Source organism: Sceloporus occidentalis, unplaced genomic scaffold, assembly GCF_023333645.1.
Source record: "Sceloporus occidentalis isolate IW3139 unplaced genomic scaffold, rSceOcc1.0.p SCAF_125, whole genome shotgun sequence".
NCBI lineage: Eukaryota > Metazoa > Chordata > Lepidosauria > Squamata > Phrynosomatidae > Sceloporus > Sceloporus occidentalis.
In genome coordinates, this window is record NW_028317105.1 from 2,522,353 (window position 1) to 2,533,886 (window position 11,534).

The window sequence follows — 11,534 nt, forward strand, 5'->3', positions numbered from 1 at the left end:
AGCCCTCTCTATTTTCTCAGCAGGCTGGTACCAATTGGAAGACTCTCTCTTATCGAATCGAACCGGCTTCTCATACCCTGGAAGAACAGAGACAAATATGAATTGAGTCCCTTCCTATAAACTGCAATCATAATGATTCTCTAATGATATTTTAGAGAAAAAACACACTAAAAAAAATTAACCTAGACAGATAATGCTAAGAAAGGGATTTTTCCACTCTACATTCTCTTCTTCTCAGTTGAGCGAGAGTGGAGCGCGTCGGGCATCGGCGCTGAAATATAATTTGATCTCTGCCTGCCTTGGCACGATGTATACATTAAAACGTATGAGTTATTTAATGCGACGCAATGAAGCTTCCGTCATTTCTTTTTTTAATACGCAGAGCCCTGTTGAATTTAGAAGAAGGAAAAAAAGATGGAATTTTGTCCATCACAAAGAGAAGTCCTAAACATTTTGCAACGCCTACAAAGAAACCGGATGGACAGGTTGGATTTAGAAGCAGCGCGAGCCGCGATCCAGTCCGTCGTCTTCCGCCTTTATGAACGCAGTAACTGGATATCCGTCGCACTGACTCATAGTCTATTAATAGGTTGAGTATTTGACAAGGGCAGAAAGATACAGGTGGAATACCGAGCATTTACACCTTACCACGGAAGACACTTTGCACAACGACCTGAATTGTGTGTATTGTATAGATGTGGATACACACACCTTGCCAAAGTGAATATTCCTGGTTAGTTCACAAATCGCTTCTCGCTTTCTCTCTATTTATATTTTTTTTTATAAAGTCCAAACAAACACGGACTTTAATTACTAAATTTACAAGTTGAAATAAAAAGCAAATAATAAGCGTGCAGCATTTTCTAAGCATATATATATATATATATATATATATATATATATATATATATATATATATATATATATATATATATATATATATATATATATATATATATATATAACCATCCCAGGGACACCAACATCAATAACTCGGCCAAAGTTATTTTTATGACTTCCTGAGAATTTGAAAGTTAGAAGCTGCTTTCCCCGAAGGACTGCGAGCTACAAAAAAAAAAAACAGGACGTCTACAGCCATTTTTAAGCTCTCAGATCTGTGTTTATCCCTAATATATTTACTAAAACATCCAAAACAATGCAGAGGTTTAAGTGGCATCAGTCGATTGCTACAAGGAGAAAAATATCTGTGCGCTGACCTGCTAGGTGAAAACCGCTTCCACGTGTCACAACACTAAGGTTCCCAGACCCCCCAAAAAACGTTACCGCGTCACCTCCTTACCTTCCTGTATGAAACGTAAGCGTTCCAGGAGCTTCAAACACTTATCTTCATCAGAAATCTCGAAGAGCCGCTCCGTAGACCAAGGATCGGCCTGCACTCTCATTTTACAGCCACCTGCCGAAACAGAAAACATAACACACGCTTACCTCTGCTGTTTATTTTTATTCTATTTACCCCACGCAACGGATTTCTATTATTCATTAGATAAATCATTCTCGTCGTGAAGAGCCGCAGCGATGTGTATTATATCGCAGAGCACAGAGACAAGATTTATTGGGAATCGGCAGAAGGACAGAATTTTTTCCATCCCTTTTTTCATGTTTCTGGGGCCTTTCTGCAGGAAAAACCAGTCCTTTTAATTCCAGCAGCCCGTAAAACGTTCCTGTATGTTGCTGGGCGATTGCCTACCTTAGATTTATATTATGACACTACACCGTGGTGCCTCGTCCAAAAGAGGACTATAAACCCCTTGATACAAGATACACAGATCCATGGTAAGCAAGGCAGCTGTGTCAGGATCGGCTGAAGTGGGATACATTGGCGTGGTGGTGGGGGGGGGGTAAGCGATATATAAGGGGACTGAATTTTGTTTGTAGAGACAGGTGATTGTACAGACCATCTGCAGACTACTACCTCAACAGCCGGGCTGCACAACTCCAGTCCACAAACAATTTAAAGGGGCCACTCGGTGCCTGCATTAAGTGCATGCGAAGGCTGGAGCATCCCTTGTCCCGTGTAAAGGTTTGTCTCGATTATTTGTTATTTTTTGTAACAGTTACAAAGGCGTAAAGCGGCGTGTTCTGCGGAAAGCCACAGCCATACCGGCCGTACGATGATTGTAAAGGAAGATCAGGACATGCAGTGAAATGAGTCACAAACGCGATTACCAAGCAGCTTTTTACAATTTCCTCTGAAGTGCTTTCTCTAAAGGTGGCGTAAGGTTGGCGAGACTATGGGTACTTACCCGGACACGCAAGGGGAGCGCAAAACCTAAAAAGCATAAAAGGCATACACATTCAGATTCCCGGGTTGCTGCTAGAATATACAAATATATATATAGAATAAATATACAAAACAAAACAAGAATTTAGCAAATACCCGGCGCATACTATTTAAAAACAACTAAAGCATACAGTGTGACAGAATCCCAAATATTTATGCGCTGGGTACACGCGGAATTCTTGCTATATTTTGTGTATTTATTGGTTATTATTATGGTAACAGCGAACCGGGAATCTGAATGTTTATGCCTTTTAGGTTGTGTGCTCTGCTTTCTGTATATTTTCTTGCATATTTACAGAACCCTAGGGTTAAGCAGCCCCACCGGCCACACAGGAGCCTCATTAATGGCGTCCAGAGATGGCTTTAAATCGCTTGAGAGTCTCTTTTGGGTAAACAGGGGAGAGCAGTCCCACTGATACATCTCTTTGGTAAGCAATATAGCCATTAAGATTACTTGGGGTAATTTAACGCAGAGGCAGGGTAAGTAATATATAGCGATATAGTGCAAAGAAAAGGCTAAAGTCACCCCAATTAAACTTTCCATCGTCCCTGCTCAATCATTAATGTCGAATGAATGTTATCAGAGAGGGTTATTATACGTACTGTTACCGGGGATGTCAATGAGAAGAGTCTCCTCCGCCTCTGAAACACAAGGAAAAACACCACGATTCAGCGCGTGCGTTACCGAGCACACAGGGGTTTAGCACAGGTACTTATGGGACAACAATATAGCTTTATGGTTCTTTTATTTGATACGCTTTTCGTGATAACTCCAAAAAAAGGGTACAAACTAACGCAAAGAACGTCCCGGAGAACGCATGCATGAAACTTCTGTCACTTGGTGTATCCAGAGCTGTACAGCGCCGTCAGCCCTTCCGATAAGGGAACGCTTCAGCTTCCTCCGGCACTTATCTTAATTCAACATTAAACCGAACAATGCAGACTCATCGCAGTCACACTGCTTTCTAGCCATCTGTTGTGCGCTCTTGGCTCTGATACACGTTTCACACAAGTTTCAGATATCATATTATATATCAGGGCTCGACAAACTTCCATGTCCACTAGAAACCACTGCCATTGTGAATAAAGATAGGCAGTGGCGTGGAAGGTCTCCACGAGGAGGGGGAGATAGTGAGTATGTATGTGTACACTAGTGTAGGTGTGTATATGTATAGTGCTGGAGTCAGGTGTGTGTGTGTGTGTGTGTGTGTGTATGATGGATGTGTATGAGTGTAACGTTAGTGTGTACAGTGTTATGTATGTTACAGTATGTGTAGGGGACAGCTCACGCATGGGGCGGCAATGACTGTATTCACACAGGTTTCAAAAGTCAAGCGTGTTTATTTAGATGCTGTAGGCACAGAGCACCTTGAAAATAAAACAAACTCTAAGCCTGTCCGGCTCTAACTAAACATCCGGATACCTCTCTACAAGCCTACGGTCTGGCACAAAGCAAAGTAACAGGTTTTGCATGGGTAAAGCTTCATACCTGGTGGGCTGCAGCGCTGGCTGTAGCTGCTCCCTGCCTCAGTCCCTCCTTCCCCTGCAAACCCAACAGCCCTCTCTTTTAAGGCTTCCTCCCCAGTAATGAGCTTAGGAAGCCTCACCTGAGGGCTCCTGGGTTTACTACCGTGCCTGGCTGAGGAAACCAGGTGAGATATATATCCCATCCACCACTCTCCCATACACTTTACCACATATGGCATAAGCATGAGTGTGTATGTCAGCATATAGTGTGTGTATTAGTGTATGTAAATTAATGTAGAATATTAGCACGTGTTACTGTAAGTTGTTAGAGTCTGTATGGTGTAAAATACGCCTTGTCATGAAGGGGTTAATTGCAGTAGAGTACAAAGCGGTGCAGCACTGAAGGTAAGGTGTGTTTTGTGTCGGATTCATAAAATAACAAAAACACGAGAGTCCTCGGAATTTCCTTAGGCTATGAAAAGGTAGCTCAAAAGCAGTACCTTGCACACATTTAAAGCTGCTAGTTATGGGAAGAACTTCATCAATAGGGGCTTGTTTCCCTTCTGAATGAATGACCAGCCTAGATAAAAAAAGAAATAATTTATAAAGCCTTTCAAAGAACATCAGACACGTAAAACTGTCACGATAAACAGAACATGCCAAGACATTTTGGACAATTTTAGGCTTCTACTTTGTGGGAACAGTTTGGGGAAGACCCTTTTCTATTCCAGACATGGTTGGATGAGTTTGGGGTAGAAGATCTTGACCGGCTGCACAGAGCCCTGACCTCAACCCCATCGAACACCTTTGGGAATGGAGACTGTGAGCCGGACCTTCTCCTCCAACATCAGCGCCTGACCTCATAAACGCTCTACCGGATGAACGGGCAAAAATTCCCACAGAAACTCCCCAAAATCTTGTGAAAATCCTTCCCAGAAGAGTGGAAGCCGTTATATCTGCAAAGGGGGGGGGGGGCAACTTCATATTAATGTCTATGTATTTAGAATGTGATGGCATCAAAGTCTCTGATGGTGTAACGGTCAGGTGTCCCAATACTTTTGTCCATATAGTGTTTATATATAAAGTGCACCAAAACGGCCTGCATTGCACATCAAAAATAAATGTGCTAAGAAATGTCATAAATATCCATAAACCTGCAATTGCGAAGATTCAGCACCGACAGCCCAATCATAGTAGATCGATCCCGAACGGGAAACGAAGCAGTACTTACACATGATGTCCGTCGAGCCGGCTCAGGGTCAGCTGACACGGTTCCCGACGTCCGAGCTTCACTTCATGCCCCTCCAAAATATGCAGCTGGAGTCAAGGAGAACAACGAAAACCGGACATGCACGGAGAACACGGAATACAAGAATAAAAAGGATTTATGTCTCTTTAGTGCAACACAAAGCAACTGAAACGGGGTAAAAGGAGACTCACGGTGGAGCGATCGACACGACAAATACTAAATAATATTAGAGAGAGTTTATATTGTGACGGTATTTAGAACCTGCACCGCGCATGAACGTTTGGCTCGGGATTTCCCCCAAACCAGCTCTCCTGTCCTCCCCGCGTTCTCTTCTCGTAGCCTCCGAGCAGCAGACAGTTGAAAGTGGAAGAGGATTTTACTGTTAGTAAGAGAGCAGAGGCTACCTTTATTTCCCCATTGAGATGTAATAGAGCGTGATAGATTGCAAGCTTTACAGACAAACTAGGTCTCTTCTTCAAGAACACATTACAACTAAAGAAGAATCTGAGAAAGTCTTAAGAGCTTACAATCTACAAGCTAGAATACATAATCTCTCAACAGGCCATAAAAAACGTCAACAACACTTAAATATTAACTGCTTCTAATAAAAACAGAAAGTATGTTATATGATACCGTCTATTATCCGTCAGGGCCGCACGGGCAACAAAAGCATAATAACGGAGTCAGAAATCTTTACTGGTTTACACAACGAGCGTCACAGCGGCTTGCAGGAAACACCGAATACTAAGCGCAAGCAGGGGAGTAACAGATGAAGGAAGGACACGTTTGTGGACACGTAAAACATACGTGTGGGTTATCTGACATCACACAGCACGCTGGTTTCATCACACAAGCTCTGTGGCTCTAAGTAAAATTCAGAGAGGTAACGGGGTTCATGAAACAGGTTAGGGTATATATTATATACAGTATACATACACCAGGGCTACGGGTCACTCATGGAAAACAAGGACATTTCTGGCTGTAACAATATTGCAAAAGGGGTTCTAACCATCAATTAGCCTTTTAAACTTGGATCGGCGGACACAACGTGCCATTGGAACCCAGGAGTGATGGGAGTGATAAAGGGTCATTGGAACACAGGAGTGATGGGAGTGATAAAGGGTCATTGGAACCCAGGAGTGATGGGAGTGATAAAGGGTCATTGGAACACAGGAGTGATGGGAGTGATAAAGGGTCATTGGAACACAGGAGTGATGGGAGTGATAAAGGGCCACTGGAACACAGGAGTGATGGGCGTGATAAAGGAGTGACGGGAGTGATAAAGGAGTGACAGGAGTGATAAAGGAGTGACGGGAGTGATAAAGGAGTGACGGGAGTGATAAAGGAGTGACGGGAGTGATAAAGGAGTGACGGGAGTGATAAAGGAGTGACGGGAGTGATAATGGGCCTCTGTGCGCATGCGAAGAGATTCCATTAAAATCAGTTGTTTCCAGCTACAATAGTCATTTACAACATTAACCCCATCTGCGCTGGATTTCTGATCCACTTCATGTTATTTTAATAGACAAAAAAATTACTTTCCATAAACAAAAAAAAGTAATCCCAAACTTTTGCACGGTAGCGTGTATTGTATATATTTTTACACACACCATTTATATCGATGATCAGTATATGACGCTGATTCACTAGGCTGGGATCGTAAAAATACTTTCATGTTTTTATGATGTTTTTACTCTTTTACCCTGAGCAGAACGGGTTAAATGCCAAGGAGGGTAAAGCGTAAAGGGAAAAAGGGGCAACAGAGAAGCCTGGAATGGAATGGCGGGAAGTGAAGACATGGAGCGGGTGAGATAAATGGGGTGAGGATGGAACATGGGGTGAGGATGGAACGTGGGGCGCGTTGCGGGAAAACACGCCGGCAGAGGAAACGAGAGCAAAAACCTAAAATATACAAGAAAAGCTAAAAACATGAACTCCAGTATGATGTGTGATGGGAGTTGTGTCACGGATTTATAGCCCCTCCAGGGCAGCCCAGGATGCTCAGTGCCGGGTACACTGACAGCTGTGTGTGCGTGCCTGTGTATTTATGTGTGTGTATGTGTACAGTGTGTGTACAGTATGTGTGTATGTGTACATGTGTACATGTGTACAGTATGTGTACAGTATGTGTGTATGTGTACATGTGTACAGTATGTGTGTACATGTGTACAGTATGTGTGTACATGTGTACAGTATGTGTGTACATGTGTACAGTATGTGTGTACATGTGTACAGTATGTGTGTACATGTGTACAGTATGTGTGTACACATATATATGTGTATGTAAATAGTGTGAGTGTGTGTGTGTGTTTATCTATATATCTATATATACATACATGTTCCTGCACCCCAGCTCTCACTGTAAAGGATACGGGGACGCCGGGTGGGCTCTGCCGCGGCCTATCCATAGCCAGTGACTCCGGCCGGAGCTGTGTTTCCAGGCCCCGCCGCTCCGTGTCTGTCGCCCGTTACCGTTTCCGCTACCCCCAGTTAATCAGCACACCCCCCCTAAATCCGTTGCCAGCAAACCGGGCCGCTCCCAGTCAGGCCTCCGGCAGCAGCAGCGCTGACACAAGCGGCCGGCTGATGACGTCACGGGACGCTCAGGCCGCTGCTGCCACCTGGTGGCCACGGCTGGACCGGCCTCCCGGGATAACTCGGCGTCACAATGTTTACATTTCTCAGTACTGCGCGGGACAAGGTCTACCCACCCGGCCGGGAGTACCCACCCGGCCGGGAGTACCCACCCGGCCGGGAGTACCCACCCGGCCGGGAGTACCCACACACAGTAACATACCTCCCAAGTGTCCCTGTTTAGGAGCGGCAGTCCCTATGTATCGCTCTTTTCTATGGCCACATGGTGTCGCTCAGGGTTCTACAGGCCAGGAAGTCACAGTAACGCAGAGATTGTTTAACCCCATCGTGACAAAGGCTGATTTCACTTTTTGTACCCTTCATGACAATGGCCGTTTTAACATTTCTGCGCTGCTCGTGTTTAGCTGTAATTTTCTTCTTTCCCGTTTACTGAACCCACAAACATTAGATATTGTTTTTTTCAGGACAAGAAGGGCTTTCTTTAGATGACATTGTTTTGATTGTATCATATTATTTACTATTAAAAAAGTATAAAATATGGTGAAAAATTTAGAAAAAAATGACTGTTTCTAACTTTTAGTTGAAAAATCTTTTACTCATCTATAAAAGGTAATGAAAAAACTTCTAAATAGATTCTACTATTTGTCCTGAGTTTAGAAATACCCAATGTTTTTATGTTTTTTTGCTTTTTTCTGCACGTTATGGAGCAATAAGTACAGGTAGCGTTTTGCTATTTCAAAGCCATTTTTTCCAAATCTGGTAATTCTTCCCCCCATGTGCCATTTCGGGTATCTTTGAACCCGGCCAATGCAATTTACCCCATCAAGTCATATATTTTTGAAAACTAGACAGCCCAGGGTATTCCAAATGCTGGTATTTTAACCCTTTCCAAGCACTTATTCTACCATCAGCCTTTGTCAAACTTTATGGTAGTAATTTTTTTTGCATTTGTTTTTTCACACACATTTTACTTCAGGTATGAATAAACAGGTTCTGGTATATGTCACTATCATAAAACACCCCAATATGTGTTCGGCAACATCTCCTGAGTACAGCGATACCTCACATGAATGATTTTGCCTGGCTGTTTGGGGGCAAAAGGGCCACATTTGGGACATGCGCATTTTTTAATGTTGAACTTTGGCATTTGGGGATCCACTGCCCATGCCCTATTTGGTACATCTTTGAGCCGGGCCATTTCAGTGTGCCCAATAAAGCCATATATTTTTGAAAACTAGACACACCAGGGTATTTTAAATGCTGGTAGTTTAACTCTTTGCATGCACACATTTTTATTCTTTTGTGTGTATTTTTCCCCCACACACCTATGTTATGTATGAATTTACAGCTCCTGGTATATACCGCTGTCACACGACACCCCAATATGTGTTCAGCAACATCTCCTGAGCGCAGTGATACCCCACATGCATGGGTTTGTCATTTTTGGGGGGAACTAAAAGGCCACATTTGGTACGTGTGCATTTTTCTAATTGGAAATTAGATGTGTGGCCATCCTTCTCCCCGTGTTAATTGGGACGTTGTTGAACCCGGCCAATTCAATTTACCCCATCAAATCATACATTTTTTAATAGTAGACACCCCATGGGCATTTAATATGCCAGTATTTTAACTCTTTCCATGCGAGAATTGTTTTAAGCTAATGTGCTAATTTTAGGACTTGCTCACAAAAATATATTTTTTATATATATATTTTTTTTTTTTGCCTTTTTAAAAAAAAAATAAAAAAATGTTTTTCAACTTGAAGGTTCCCCTGATAGTGACATCAGTGGGAAATTATTTTTACATTTTACTGTTTTTTTTTACAATTTTTTTCTAATTATTCTTAATTTTATTTTATTTTTACTAATCACACTGATTAGAAAGCTGGGCTCCATTGACTTGCATGGTTGAATGCAGTACCTGTATTCAACCTGCAAGTGGAGCCAGAGTTCTCTAGAGGGTCCAGAGTGGGTGGTGTCACCTGACCAGGGCTGACCAATCAGAGCGAGGGAAACCTGGGCCGGCTGCTGATTGGTCGCTGGAGTCAGCTGACTTGGCTCAGCCAATCAGGGGCTGCCCCTCAGCCCTAGCCTCCTGATTGGTGGGTGGTGTCACCTGACCAGGGCTGACCAATCAGAGCGAGGGAAACCTGGGCCGGCTGCTGATTGGTCGCTGGAGTCAGCTGACTTGGCTCAGCCAATCAGGGTCTGCCCCTCAGCCCTAGCCTCCTGATTGGTGGGTGGTGTCACCTGACCAGGGCTGACCAATCAGAGCGAGGGAAACCTGGGCCGGCTGCTGATTGGTCGCTGGAGTCAGCTGACTTGGCTCAGCCAATCAGGGGCTGCCCTTCAGCCCTAGCCTCCTGATTGGTGGGTGGTGCAGATATTAATAGATATTAATTCAATATTGCACATTTTTACAATAAATAACCAATTCCTTGCTGTTTTAATGTATTTATGGGGTTTTTGGATGCACTTTAAGATCTTCTAAATTCCATGCCCTGTAAGTTGTCTAGAGGGAGATTTATTCATTTCAATGGGATACAGATCGGAGCCTTGCCTGTCCTTGGGATCCATGCCAATGTACAGTAATGTTCGTATGAATGGTGTCTTCAAACCTGATTATTCCTCCTCTATTCATCACGGCCGTAACTTTAAAAAGTGCTGATTCTGCTGACAACCCGCGAGCCGCAGGATTCCGTATAACACTCAGGGGGCTATGAAATAATGCATCTTTTTTTGTTTTCAAAAGACAACCCAGGATGCCTCTTCCCATAAGGTCACCGGAGAAGATGCGTTTAACATTTCAAAGTACTAATCTTTACCCGGAACTCCTAATGCGTATGTAATGTGTCGGTATATCAGGATTATGTCGTATGAAAAATGCTGAGTGAGATGCATGCTAGTGTCTATACGGCACTGCAAAACTGCAGCTTCTGCTCCCTGCTGTAACTTACAACTAAAGGAACACTACAGCCATTGGGCGCACTTTCCATGATGAACAACACCTTGTTGTTTCTGTAAGTCAAATTGTTATGTTATAGACTACTTGTTATGTCCTGTTTACCCATTTTACAGCGCTACGGAATACGATGGTGCTATGTAAAACAATAAATAATAATAAGCTGCAGTTATCATGTCGTGGCAGCATGGCTATATGCTTGTCCCAATGAATGGTGATAAGTATGGCCATAGAAACTGTAGGCAAAAAAGGCACATTATACGGTGCGCGTATATCCGTTGTCATGGTGATACCGAAAACCAATGATGTGCGTTGTGTAGGTGTAAATTCTGTAGTAAAATAAAAAGGTTACGCACACAGGCCTTCATGAAGAGCGGTTTAATACTTTAGGTTTATGAAAGCCTTACTGCATTTTAATGTCATGATATTTGATGTGCATAATATATTAATAATAATATTTTGAATCCATTGCTTAGAGGACAATATCGTGTTATCATTTATGGCCACTAGATGTCACTATTGCTTCAAAAAAATAACTAATCTATTAATATTTATTATTGGACATTATTATTATGTCCAACATGCATTTAAACATTTTTTAACTGTTCCGCCATATTTAAATTGGTTTACGAACAGTAAAGTCATATTTTTCATCTCTTTGTCTTGTTATCGGATGCCTCTTGGAACCAACCATATGCTTCTCGGTATTTATTAAATTTAACATTGGATAGTCAAACCCTGCTGTGAAATATGGATATTCATTGTCAGTTTAGACCACCAATGCAATCTATTGATCTCCATTTCTGTTTAGAGGTCGAAAGTGTTGGAAAGTGTTGCAAATGTTTGGAAATTCCCTTTTTTTTTATGGCGTGGTCAAGATATTACCAATTTTTTTTCCCATTTACCTGGAACGGCCTGGAACCAGCTCACTTTTTGCAATAGAGGGGATGTGGAGGGCTG